We start from the raw sequence: 14,960 nt of genomic DNA on the forward strand, positions 1-14,960 counted from the left end.
TGAGGAACAGCTACCCACAGTGCACCGCTCCTGAAATCGATGGTAGCCTTGGACCATGGACATAAGCAATCGATTTTTTGATCGCACTGTGGACGCGCAAAACCGATTTTATAACATCGGTTTTGTAACATCGGTTTAAACTACTTCGAAATAATCGTGCAGTGTAGACGTACCCTAAGTCTACCCTGCAAAAAAAGGTGTGTTCAACCTCTGAAGCTTGGTGGGAGCAGCCTTTGGTGAGTACGGAGCACTTACGAAAATTCCAGTTCAGAACTCTGGGTATTCTAGTGCTGGCCTCAGACGTGCCATTTAGGAGGCACCTCCTTGCTACATGACTCGATGCTTCTCAGATATGTCACAAAGTCACACTGGCTTCTTTTTGCCCCCACCTCTGGACTGCAAGATCAGACTCAGTTTGCTGTCCATTGTTAGCTGAGGTCACTACTGCCTTCTAAGTTGCTTTCTCCCACTGAATATCCACATTTCAGATCATTTCTTTCCCAGATATTTTAGCACACATTATTGCAGACTGAATAACATTTTGCTATTTTACTTCTATAGTTTCCTGTTTATTATTATTTCCCTCTTCAGTAGCGATTGCAACACTTCCTAATTTGGAATAATCTTTCATTAATCTGCAGTTTACCCCATCTTCCAGATCATTAAATAAACTGAGGCCTAAAACCAATCCCTGAAGTACCCTAGCAGACTCTTCCCTCCAAATTGATACACTGCTGCTTGTCCTTCAGCCAATTTTCAATCCATGTGACAACGCTGATAGCCAACTCAATTTGAATTACTTTTCAAAGTAGGATTTTGTGAGGCACTTGAGCCAGTGCTGGAGAGAAAATGTAGCTAAATTATATATATTGCGTTCCCTTCAACTACTTATTTTATAATTTGAACAAAAAAGAACAATCAAACTGACAATTGTTTGGCGTAGTTTTCTCCTTGAAGGGATCCAATTTTCATATTTGGGCACTGAAAGGGGGTGAATTAATCTGTATAGAGCTACCTAAATGTTCATTTTAGGCATCTATTATTTTTTATCATTTATGTTGCAGTAGTGCCCAGGAACCAGAATGTAAAGGTATCTAAGTGCTGCAATGCCTTTAAAAATCTGGACCCAGGAGCTCCAGTCACAGATCAGAAACTCACTGTGCTAGGAGCTGTACATTATTTATTAGGTGTATTATGACAGTGCCAGTCGTGAACTTGATCTCCCCTGTGCTAGGTGCTGTACAAACACAGCACAAAAAAAAATCCCTGCCCTGAAAAGTTTACTATCTAAGAAAATTCCCATTTAAGTGCCTTAATTAAATATTTAGGTGCATAAACTAAATGTATATTGAGGGGTCTAATTATAGAAATTTGGCCTTGAATACTGAGATGTATAAAAGCAATTTTTTGTGCCATAGTTCTTTTATTTTTTTATTTTTATTTATTTTATTTTATTACAGATTTTTGTGCACAGATTTTTTGTGTGTGAATATTTGTTCCATTATTTCACCAGAGTCTGAAGATTTAGACTTACAGGTTAATAACTTCCAGAACAATGTTCTTGATCTTTTAAAAAGATTGTTACTGCTTTCGTTCTGATATTTTCCCAGTCTCCACAATTTAAAGTCATTACCAGTGGGTCAGTAAATTAACCATAAAGAAACTTTCATAGTGAACATCACCTAGAACTTCATATATTCAATTTTTCAAAATATTCCTACACTTTTCTGTTATCAATAAATATACTTAGAAAGTCCTCATCACCTCCTGATTGGCCATTCAGAATGGGTTGTTTGGAAGAAGAACTCTTCTATCTAAGGTTGCCAGGGGTCCAGTTTTAGACTGGAACAACTGGTCAATAAGTGACCCTGGTGGCTCCAGTCCAGTCGGCACTGCTGAATGGGCTGTTAAAAGTCTGATCAGTGGTGCTGTGGGGGCCCAGGGCTAAAGCGGGCTCCCCGCCTGCCCTAGCTCCACGTGGCTCCTGGAAGCAGCCTCCAGGTCCCTGCAACTCCTAGACACATGGGCAGGCAGGGAGGCTCCGCACGCTGCACTCACCCTGAGGGCCAGCTCTGTAGGTCCCAGTGTCCGGGAAGCATGACCAATGGGAGCTATGGGGGTGGCGCCTGCGGGCGCGAGGGCAGCGTGTGGAGCCTCCCTGGCTGCCCATGTGTCTAATGGCTGCAGGGATCTGGCAGCCGCTTCCTGGGAGCCACAGTAAGCATCACTAGGACCCCACACCCCAAACCTTGTCCTGCACCACGACTCCCTGCCCTAGCCTGGAGTCCCCGCCTGCACCTAAACTCCCTCCTGGAGCCCACGCCCACCCAACATCCCAACCCTGGGGTCTAGCCCCCTCTTGCAGCTCAAACTCCTCATCCCCAGCCCCACCCCAGAGCCCACACCTCCAGCTGGAGCCCTCACCCCCCCTACACCTCAACGCCCTTTCCCAGCCTGGAGCCCTTTCCTGCACCGCAAGCCCCTCATCCCTGGCCCCACCCCAGAGTCCACACCCCAGCCAGCACCCTCACTTCCCCACACCCCAACCCCCTTCCCTAGCCTGGATCCCCCTCCTGCACCCCAAACTCCTCATATCTGGCCTCACCCCAGAGTCTGCACCTCCAGATGGAGTTCTTCCCCCTTCCCCCCACACCCCACCTTCTGCCCCAGCCTATAGCCCTCTCCTGCACCCTGAACCCTTCATTTCTGATCCCACCCGGAGCCCACACCCCCAGCTCAAAGCCCATAACCTCCACTTCCCAACCCCCTGCCCCAGCCTGGAGCCCCCTCCTGTACCCCAAACCCCTCATTCCTGTTCCCACCCCAGAGTCCCCACCCCCAGCCAGAGCCCAAATTCCCTCCTGCACTCTGAACCACTTGGCCCCAGCCCAGACCACTCTCCTGCATCCCAAACCCCTCATCCCCGGCTCCACCCCAGAGCCTGCACCCCCAGCTGGAGGTCTGACAGTGGTAGCTTGTGGTTCTAGGCACGATTTTGATTCTTCCTTTAAGGGAGCAGAATACATAGGAAGTGCAAATCCCTGTGCAGGCTCCCAGAATCCTGAGTCGATCTCTATAGACCCAGAGCAATTCTACTGGCCTCAGTACATCCAGGCAGGAAGGCACAAAGACTAGTCAGGATTTGGCCACAAGTGTGTTGAATTCATGGTCCTTAGCATTAGTTCTCTTGTTCTCCATCAGTTATTCCCTATTGCTAAGTGGTAGAGATGAGACGATGCTCAAAAGCTATGATCCAGTTCTGGACCTGAAAGGTTTTAGTTTGGGCCCTGCTCTCATAACCCCGGTGGTCTTCTCAACTTTCAGGATCAGGAAGTTTTCCTCTGTGTAACATCAGTATTTTTTTTTATGATCTATGTTTAGTTGTGTTTATCACCCAACAGATGTCTGAGCTGTTACAGTCTCCCCACGAGTACAGTATCCTGTGGTTTCCAGTTTCTCAATAGCTGGTCCAGGAATTTTTCATTCTCAGTCTTTTTCTGTAAACAGTAGGAAACATACAGGGCCATATCGCAAAACACAGTTGGCAATGACATGCAAATCAATGTGTCAGATAGGCAGACATTATTTGTCTTCACCAAAAGGCTAGCACATTCAGGCAGCCAAGTAGAGAACAATCTCAGTAGTAAAAACAAACCGTAAATTCTCCTGCTCTTTAAATTTTAGCCAGATATTGTAATCATTCTTTTTTTAAAAAAAAAATACACAAAATATATGGAGACATTTTATTCTTAAAATGTTTTGTTTCTGAACTGACCGTGACCTATCTAGGTGCATATTTCTCTCTGCCTGACATTATTGCAGAGAGAAAGAATAGTTTTACCTTGCACATCAGACCTAGAAAAGAGTAAGACATTGATCTTGGGTTTCATTTCTGCCACCGAGTGAATGCACAAGCATTTTTTCTTCCACTAGTGTGGATCTGGATAAAAATCAGTTTTACTTATTCATTAATATACATCACTGGTTTTCATATGAGCGGCAAGGTTCAACTGATGCTTTTGCCTGTGAAACAAGAGAGTCATGACATTTGTCATGACATGCCAGTAACAATTGCCACACCAGGGGCAGATATGATCAAACTATTCCTCATCCATTAGGCTGGCTGGAAATCAACTGACTTTAAAAAAATAAAATACAGGGAAAATTGTATGTACAACCAGACATTGTCCTAAACACTCAATAAAATGAAATATTTATTACAGAAAAACAGAGAGGGTGAGAACGGGGCTTAGCTTTGATTTCCCTTTTATTTTAGTCCCAGACTGTGCATTTATAATCCTCCCCATGCAAGGTGAAGTGGCCATACTGACAAGCATGCTGGGAAAGAGAGTCTTCTCCTTACCCTTCCATGCCCATTTCCACCCTGCTCAGTGGAAGGTTGGGCAGTGGTGGCCACGTGGTGCCCTTTAACCCTCCATGCCTTGACCTGAGAACTGGGGAGGTTGCACAGGAGCATGGGTGAGTACATATCTTAGGCCATGTCTACACTATAAAATTATGTTGAGCTAAGTGACATACAGACACTGCAGTTATTAAATCACTTGTGTGTGTGCACACTTGGCCCCTGGGGTCGGCGCTGTGCTTCCGCACCAGGAGCGCTTATATCAATTGTGTTGTCAGTGTGGGGCATTGTGGGAGAGCTCCTGGAGCCAGTAACAGTCCATGTTAAGCATGTCTACAAAGACACTGTGTTAACCTAATTACATTGACCATTACTTTATGCCACTAGGTGAGGTGATCTTACTAAATCAACATAGAGAGGCATTTAAATTTGGCTCCTGCTGACATAAGTGAAAACACTTCCACAGCTAGGTTGATACAAAGCAGCTTACATTGTAATGTAGTCCAGGCCTTTACTCCTCTTATGCCCCTGCCTGGGTGTGTGGCTTGGCCCATGACATGCACCTTATTGTGTGTTTTTTGTCATGTATGCAATTTCCATGCTGTGAAAGATTTATATTTGAAAGCAACAATGTCCCATGAGTGGACGCTGGAAAGAAATACAAACTAAAACAGAGCAACCAAAGAAATGTACCCATCAAGTGCTGAGTATCCTTTCCAATAAACTAACCACTAAATTCAGGTTCTCCAAGCTCTGCTTTCCAAAACCTGCACCTCTCATAGTGGAACCTTAATATTCTCCATGTTCCAAAAAGAAGCATTGCCTTTCGCAGGGAGCCATTGGATATTATTACTTTTTGTAGGAGAGAGGTTTAAACCTGTACAATATGTCACTCTCAAAACATGCAGAGAAGTGTGCAAAATTGTGCATCTAACATTTGCAATATGTTGTTTTCTGAATTGCAGTTGTGCACACAGGGCCTGATCCAAAGCCCAGTGAAATAAATGGAAAGATTCCTACTGACTTCAAAGAACTTTAGATCAGGTTTGCAGTTACAGCAAAATCTCTCTGTGATCATTCGCAAACTCAGTCGTTGCTCTCCAACAGCCTGGAAGTCTCACCCACGACAAAGCTAATATTTAATAAAGGGCTGAAGTAAGGCCTCATAAGGTTAAGATTTAATTAATTGACTAAGTTGTCTACATTTTGCTTTCTAGTATACATGAAATGAACAAAATACATTTTCTGTTACAGTATTCTGGAATTTTTAAAAACCATCTTTGCGAGTCACAATACTCGAAATCTGAAGCTATTTCTTACTGCGTATTTATACAGACTCACTTTGTTAAAAAGAGACTCAGGCTTTCCCAATCCACAATGTGTCACTCGAAAGCCATGTCTAGACTCTGAGCTAGGGGTGTTCTTCTCTGGCTTGTGTGCACATACGTGCACTAGCTCTCATCCAGCTAGTGTGAGTTTAAGCTCCATAGTGTGAGGAGCAGCAGTGCCGAGTAGATACACACCCGTTACAGTTGGGTTTATACTCAGCATGGCTCAGCCATACCGCTGAGGCTGCTGCTACCACAGCTACATGGCTATTTATACTCATGCTAGTGCTCGTGGAGCTAATGAGCTCTGATCATGGTAGCACAAAGATATGTACACAAGCAGGGAATCACACCCTTAGCTCGTAGTGTAGACATAGCCTAAGATGTGTCTATAATGTTGCTAGCTAAGAACTGAGCACATCCTACTGTTTTTGTTACCCCACTGGAATATTACCTCCCATATATTCGTGTTCACTATGTCCTATAAAATAATATGATTATTCCATATGTACTGTTAGGGTGCGATTGACAAGAGTGCTCAGCCCAACTCTGCTCCCAGTGAAATGAAATGGTAAAACTCCTTCTGACTTCTATGGGAGCACAACTAGGCCAACAGTGAGGGCTTTTGAAAATACCAGCTGTGATGATTTATGAATACAGTATGTTGGTCTGGTTATTGGGGTGTTTTCTACATGGCTCCGTTGGTTTAACTTGTGAGGAGGCTGTCTGGAAAAACAGACAGCAAGCAAAAGAATGGCTCAAGATAGCCACCCCTCAGCAAACCCTTGAGAGTTACTAAGGGACAATGCCAAAAACACTGGCTGTGAGGAATTTGGTTTGACTCCTTCTGAGCCTACACAACTGGTTGCGACCACATGGGTCACAATCCAGGATCATAAAAGAGCTATAGCAGAGTTTAAAAGGGGTTCCTCTCTCAAAAGACAGGCAGTTGTTTGGAGCTGAGAAAGAAGCACCTTATTAGGGATGTCTGAAGAAGTTAGTCCTGCCTAGGTTACCATGAGAGGGGATGGGAAGTCTTTAGGAAAGACAGACGTGTATGGAGACTGTTGTTTTAAAATCCTTTTCCTATAATGCTTTATTCCAACTGTCAAAAACAAGACTTCAATTTAAGAAGGCCATCTGGTCACAGTAAAGGCAACTGGTCCCAGACTTCCAAAAAGAAGCGCTCAGTCAGATCTACAGGGTAAACACACAGGGCACTGGAGCCCAGATCCCAGTTTAAGAATGGGAGAATTGCAGAATACTCCAGGATGGATGGGGTGGGGGAACTCAGAGAGACCATGAAGGAGACATAGGCACAGCTAGACCTGTAACTATGACACCACCTCCATAGGCCTCTTGTGTCCTTTGTGCTCAGTTGTGGAAGTCTCCCATTGCTCATGAAAGCTGCACTTACTTTGCAAAACTTTTCACTGCTTTCAGAGTAAGTTTCTTCCCAATGTGAGGGTAGTAGTAATGATTCATGGAACTAAACAGTATGCTAAATTGGACTCTCCTAGTGGAAATCTCTTTGAAAGCCTCCTTACCACTATTCTCCCTTGAAATGTATTAAAGCTACATGTCTGTAAGTATTTCTTTATTTAATTTACTTTGATTTATCAATAAAAGTGCCTTTCTGTCACTGTAATGACAATTTTATTGTCTGGGATTCACTATTATTTGGTTAATAGGGAAATTGGTTGGTGGAAAATAACTCCCTCTGATTAGCTGAATGTCTTTTATAGCAGTTGCTGGCATTTCAGCATGTCCCACAGGGCAGAAACCAGAGGTTATAAAATGCAAAGAAAGAATGTTAAAGCTGAAAATAATATCTATCTATGCCCCTTATGGGCATGGCCATTGTATTAAAATGATGCTTTATAAATAAAAATTAAAAAGTGTTAAAATTATTTTTCCTATGCACTCTCTTTAAAATATTCATGCTGAGCTCTCACAATTTGGTATAATTAATAACACAATGCTACTCCAACTGATCCTATTATCCAGCACGAGGGCTCAGGGGTGTACCTATAAAACAGAAGTAAAAATCCTCTTAAATACATTGCATTACATCTGTTCCTGATAAACCATCCTAATTGAACAACTGTCCCTAATACTAGAGTGGAGCCAAACATATAACATTTACTATGGTAGACTGTGGTGTGTAGTTATAAAATGCAGATTGGTTCCAGGATATGATGGGGGTATGTTCTATAAAGGATTGGGAGCTATTTGGTATTTAGATTAGCAATTGGAAATGAGAATGAGCACAGAGGTTAAACTGATTTATGATGCCAGCTTGATAAGGATAATTCGGAAAGTTTCAGGCTGATATTATATTTGATTAGTGAGTATTTTCACCCAATTTTCTTCCTTTGTATTTTCAGTGTTCATTTCCCCATTGTAGCCCAGGGATGCAAAGCGCACCCCATCAGCCTTGATACCGTTGGCTGGGCTGATACGTGAGGAGTAGTGGTGTTCTCTCTAATTGTACAGTGCAACTGCTCTATGACGCAATTATTTCCCTTTGTTCATAGAGACCTAATAACTTTCCACTCAAAGAGAGTTTGATTAGGGGTGAGAGGAGAAATGTGCTCTAGAAAATGGTGAGCTCGCAACATGCCTGTGGAGATGATTTGTGGACATTTCAATTCCTTCAAATATTCTGCCCCCTTTGAAACTTTCTGGGAGCAATATGAGACAATTTAAATGCTGAGGTGCCTCAGAGCTGAACACACCTGCTATCTCACCAGAGTTGCTTGGGACCTTTTGTGTTTTTAGGGGCTTGGACAAAGCAAGAAGAGGCAAAGGGGGAATAGTGAACCAAGGTGGTGGTTTTGTAGGCCGAAAGGTTAAATCCTACATGATGAAGAGTACTCCTGTGAGTGGCCAAGAGCCTTTCACTCGCACTGACCTCAACGGGAGTTTTTCGATGCTCAGCAATCACAGGACCAAGCACCAAGAGAACACAATGATCCAGCTGAGTGACAAGCAGGTAAGATGAAGAGTTACAAGGGTGGAGCCTTATCCCGTTCCCATTGAAGTCAATGAAATATTTGCATTGACTTTGATGGGAGCCAGGCTGGGCCCTAAATGTGAGGTGGGAGAATTATGAAACCAAGACAGATGCTGCCAGGACTTTATGGGAAAGGATAGCATTGGAAAGGATGCAAACTGTGAAGGTAGGATGGTGCAAAGGAAGGGAACAATGAAATCTACTCATGGGTGAGGAGTTTGGAGAATTCTTTGACTTGCGCTAGGGATTGATTTTGTCCCTGATAATTAAGGCCCAACAGACGTCAATAAATAACAGTTCAGGAACTGGCAAATGTGGTTTCATGGCAGTCAGTTCAATTCAGTGAGAATTCATTAGTGTGACAAGAAAAAGACAGACCAGACCAGGTGTGTGTCTAGGAGGACTGTACCTGCCTCTGAAGAGGGTTTGAATGGATGGAAATCTTATCAAAAGGGCATGACTAATGCAGAAAGGGAATTTGGAGGCTTGGATGAAAAAATTTGGAGGCCAGTTCTCAAATCCCCCTCCTCCCAGTGTGCATGTGCACGTGCACACACACACACACAGAGTCAACCAGCACACACACAACTCATCTCATGGTGTCTTTGCATTCCCCTGTCTATCTATATCTATCTGTAGTCTCTGGACTTATACTTAGATTGTAACCTCCTTGAGGCAGAGATTGTATTTTTGTTCTGCAGTCTGTACATTGCCTTGTGCAATATTATTACTAGCAGCGCCAACGAACCTGAGTCATGGACCAGAACACCATACTTCCATGATTGCTTGCTTTTTCTTCCTTCTTTGTTCAGGCTTGCAATGAGAACTTTGGTCCACACTGCTGTACATTCTATAAACCTTGACCTCAAATCACCAGGCTTTCTAAAAAGAACCCCACACACTGTTTTAATTCTGAAACTGCCTAGCAGATACTAAGTCTGCACATGATACATAGCTAAGGAGACGTTAACCATCCTACCAAAGACCTAATATTTGAAGTTTACTAAATATAAATCCAAGTAAAACCCAAGTCAATTAGAAGTGACTGAAAACTGTTTTGGTCCACATACATATTCTAAAAGATCAGAGCTGGTGCAGTTATCCTTGCTAGACTTAGTATGCAATCAGCAATATACTTAAGGCTGCTAACAGCTGGAATGCATTCAGAATTAAATAAGTGTCACCTTGTTTTCAAAAAAATGGTTCGTTTAACCAGATAAGGGAGAGAGAGAGGAAAAAAAAAATCACTTTCTACTGCCACTTCAAGATAATGTACAGGAAACAATTTCTTTGGGAGAGTAGTTGAAAGGTTTGTCAGAGGTAGGCTTTCTCCTCCCGCTGCTGGGTGGATTGAAGAATTCCTATCTACAAAGAGAATCCTAGCAGAAAATGTAAACAAGAACTGAAGCTGAAAGAAACTACCTGTGAATGACAGTACAAGAGAAAGGAAAGAAGAAACATAAAACTCAGATGCAATCAATAAAACACACAAAGAAAAAATAAAACTAGTAAATGTTTTCTCTTTTAAACAAACTGGTAGAGGTAGCAGGAGCAAAATATGTTTGAAAAATGAAAGAAAATGGGTACGTGCTGTTATAAGGATTGCAAAGTTAGGACCAGTGTCTGTAACAACAGCAGGATCTGGTCTTTATAGCTTACCACCATTACCACTACAGTCTTTACAAACTGCTTTGCAAATAATTAATATTACTGCAGCACCACAATACACATGCTTGCAAAGGCAAAATTAAAGAAGATTTTATTGGTGACCTACAGCACTCTTATAGATCCTGAGTTTATTACCAAGCATGTTAGGAGTAGAGATTATTTTGGACAGACTGAAAGGCGAGGGGAGAGGTTAGTATTAAATGTCAGAAATATTAGCTGTAGAGAAGTATGGTAAGGGAATCAATCAGAATTGAGCTACAGGGTAGAGAGATTAAATGGCTAATAAAGGGGAGATGCTACTGACCTCCAACATAGAAAGGAGTTGATAATGAGACAAGTAAATCTTATGAAGATAATAAGGATGTAATTATGGCTGAGTTCAAACTACTAAGTATATATTAGGAAAACCTCGAGATATATGTAGATATAAAGTTCTGGGTAGTTCAGTATTAAATGATTGCTTTTCAGACCAAATTGTAAGAGCTTTTAATGGTACAAAATACTTTCCCTTGCCAACCCGGGGTGGGATTAAATAAGACATTTTAAATGACTAAATTTAACTTGAGAAAGAAAAACAAGCATGCACTGTGAGCATGAACTGATAATTATTCATATTACAGTAGCACATAGTGGTCAACTGAGATTGGGGCCTCATTGTTTTAGACATGTTGCATACATATAGTAGAAGACAGTTCTTGCCTCAAAGAGTTTAAAAGCTAAATAGAAGGCAGCCAAAAGGTGGGAGAAAGGAAGGATTATTATCCCCATTTTACAGATGGGGAACTGAGGCACAGATAGGTGAGCTTACGTGCCTGAGGCTACCGCTGCAACAACAAGCAACTTCAACAGCGAAGGTCCATAGCACCAAGTGTCCATGGCCCCATTGTACAGCCTTACTCTACACATCTAAAAGCTTCACAGGGTAATTACTGATCTGGTGCAGCTGGGTGAACCACAGATGACCATGTGGCAGCTGCCAGTCCATAGCCGGGCAATGTTCTCTGCTAAGTGTGACCTTCAGGGCTCTATGTGCAGGCTATATACCCAAAAGTGCCAGCTGGCGGTGACCAATGATTACTTTAGCCCTCTCAAGGCCAGCTCTCAATAAATCAAATCAAACCATCTTCTGCCCAGTAGTTGCTGCTGGCAATGCATATGAAATGCCTCCAACCTCCTGATGCGTTGTTTAAGCAATCTTCATGTTTCAGATCATATTAGAGGATTCAAAGCAAACAGGTTTAATAAATCTGTCCTTTTGGATACAGTTTCACCTTGTTTTGGCTCCAGACCTTATGCAGGTCCTTCATGAGGCCACACAGAGCTGCATATTAAACCCAGATATGTTGAGCCCCAGTTCAGTTTTGTAACTACTACACCATCCCTCTTTTGTGCATCTCATGTAGTCTTACCCACCCAAATTAATAGAGAAAAACCCAGCTTGTTATCATACATATGACAGTAGTTCACAGAAACTTCAGTCAGAATCAAAGCCCCCCATACTAGATGTTGCACAAACATGCAGGTCTTGTCTACAAAGTGAATTAGTCTGCACTACAGGCATGTGAATTTTACTGCACCATGTATTGCGCATGAACTAGTCTGTGTGGATCCTGCTTGTATGCACTACAAGTTATCTCGGAAACTGCCTGGGTACACTAGTAGGATCAACATGGGCCAGTTAGTATGTCTGCACTAGTGCGCACTAGAATTTACACTCTGTAATGTGTAGTGTAGACAGCACCTCTACTGGTAGATGGTGATATATCCATATCTAATTGCTAAGCTCTTGTCTTGTATGTTGTCATGTTGTTAATTTGGGGGGCCGAGGGGGGGATGAAGTTTAACAGGAAGTTCAGTCCTTCCTGTGTACAAGCAAATATTACAAACCCTCTAGTGTGGTCTAATGCACCGAGTAGAGAAGCCTACTGTGGCTTCTTCCCCATATCTAGCATTACATACACAGCAGATTATGTTTTCTTTTTGCCTTCATCTGAAGCATGGGGCTTCAGTCTGTGGCTGAAGGCAGGACACCAGATGAGGCAGATTACTTATCTGACTGTGCATGACAAATTCCATGTTTATATAAAAACCACAAGAGAACTTTAAGGGCTTTATTTTTAAAGGGACTTTATCCTAGGCTCAATTATTGCTCTTGCAATCAACTGATGGTACAAATGGTAGAATTTGATTTCTTAGTACCTAATGTGTGGAGGCAAACAGCAGACCTGATCGCAAGAGGGGCTGTGTCTTTACAGTTCCCACTGATTTTATTCATACCTACTGTTTGTGCTTCCAAATAAGGGACCTGCTGGATGTTTAAGTTCTGTCATTTCCAACTGCAATCTGTAATGCACTCACAAAATTGCACATGCAGTCGATTGCTGGTGCAGATTTAAAGGCTGGTTTGAAAACATGGGCTATGATTTAAGGAAGTCTAACTTTGGAAGCGTTTAGGGGGGAAAAACCAAAGAATCAGCATCATGTTTTAGACAAAATGACAGGTACATTATTAAATAAAATGAAGCAGATGTGACAGACAACACAAGGTCTTAGTAGAAACAGTATATACTTCTATCTGGAAAATATAAATACAGCCTAAAGAAACAGTTTTCTGAATAGATGTCAGAGAGTGACTAAAAAGGGTAAATAGTACCTGAATAGTACCATTTGGCTCAGTACAGGAGGACCTGAATAAAATATTGTGGCCTGTGTTATATATTCAAAAGATAAATTTCAATCTCACAAGTAAACATTTTAAGATTTAGAGCCTATTTTTCTTAAACAGTATATGTACAATTATGTGTACAATTACTGCAACTGTACATGCAAATAGCTAGTTAGACATATACCATGTGAAATTACATGATTTGCATGCAAAATCACTGAAATTGCCTAGACAAATTAGGTACCTCATTGCACATGCATTCATGCCATTAAGAAAAATCAGGCTCCGACTGCCTAGTACAGCTGCAACATATCAGGACATGTATAAAGAAAAGATTGAGCAAGAGATCCCAGAAGACTTTTTCCTGCCACAAAAATAAAAATTCAGCGAAGGAGATCAAGCTGAAGGTACATGGGTGAAGTGCCAAATACACTGTCATTTAGCAATATGATGCACATGTATTGTGTGAGAGGGAGAGTTCAGAACTGATAGAGATTGCTAGGTTAATGTGAATTATTTAAGCATCAGGAATCCTAGGATCATAAGAACTGCAGCTGGAAAAAGAACCACTAGATCTTCTTGTTCATCCCTTGCTCCTGATCTTCCCAGATACCATAGGCCACTGTCAGAGCATTCATTTTTAATGCTTTGTCCAGTGTCTCAAGTAATGGAGCATCTGCCACTTCCTTTGGGAGATGATTCCACAGTTTAGCAAGCCTCATTGTTAGGAAGCTTATCCTAATATACCCAACCAAAGCTCTTCTGCTGTAGGCATCCCACTGCTCACTCTTGGTTTTATTTGCTCTTAGCTGTTGCACTGCACAGATGTCCTCAAAAGGACACCTTGGGTAGCGCCAAACGGCAGAAATACCTTAAAGAGAGATAGAGACAAAAACTGTCCTTAGATTTCTCTTTTGTTTAACTTATTTTTGCAGTCAATGGCAAAGTTTCTCTGAATGCAACCTGGGAGGAAAGCACACACTGGTTTCTTTTCTTTTCTTCCTTTCTTTTTGCGCTTACTAATAACTAAGGTTCTACAGGTCAGATTAGAGCCTCAGGGCCACGCCTCCAAGCCCATTACTTTTGTGTGCAAAAAAACATAAAATGCAACTTCCCCTTTCTCATTAGCATTGGTTTTGGAGAGCTCAGAGGAGCAAAAGCAGCACAAATCCATTTTTGTCCCAGCAAGGAACAGACAGAACTTTGAATACAAAGAACAGATCCAGGGGGTAAGGAGATAAAACACTTTTCAGAGTAGAACCACACTTTAAAAACAATTTTCATGGAAGTAATTTTGCTTTGTAATATCTGAATAGTACCATTTGGCTCAATACAAGAGGATCTGGATAAAATGTTGTGGCCTGTGTTATACTGGGCCATAGAATGATCTAATAGACCATTGTGGCCTTAAAATTATGAACCTATCAAACCACTTTGATCTCAACTGTGTCACACACACACAGACTATAGTAAGAGGAAATAATTGCTGCACCACCACAGGAGCCTGTCATAAGGGGAATTTGCAATCTGCCTCTCCTTTGCTTCAGGAAGGATGGTCAATTACTACTGACCAATATTAGCCACAAACTACTACAGCAGGGATGCTGCCTCGAACTGGTTGAGAAATGTCCTTTTTTCTTGAAGAAAAAAAGTGAGGGGAAAATGTTTACCTTTTTTCCATTTTTTGTTGAAAAACCGATGATTTTCAAAATGTTTTGGTTTTCAAATTTTTGGTTTTTCAATGAAAATTTGAAACCTTTAATTGAAAAGACATTTCCTGCAGAAGTTTCTGTTTTGGCCAAATAGCAATCCTGCATCAAAAAACATTTCAGTGGAAATTTTTCTACCTGTTCTAATGCTGACTTAGCTCAGCGGCTGACATGAGGAAAGAGGGCAGAATCAAGTCAAGTCTCTCTCCCT

The sequence above is a fragment of the Chelonoidis abingdonii genome, chromosome 19 (genome assembly GCF_003597395.2).
Source record: "Chelonoidis abingdonii isolate Lonesome George chromosome 19, CheloAbing_2.0, whole genome shotgun sequence".
In the NCBI taxonomy this organism is placed as follows: Eukaryota; Metazoa; Chordata; order Testudines; family Testudinidae; genus Chelonoidis; species Chelonoidis abingdonii.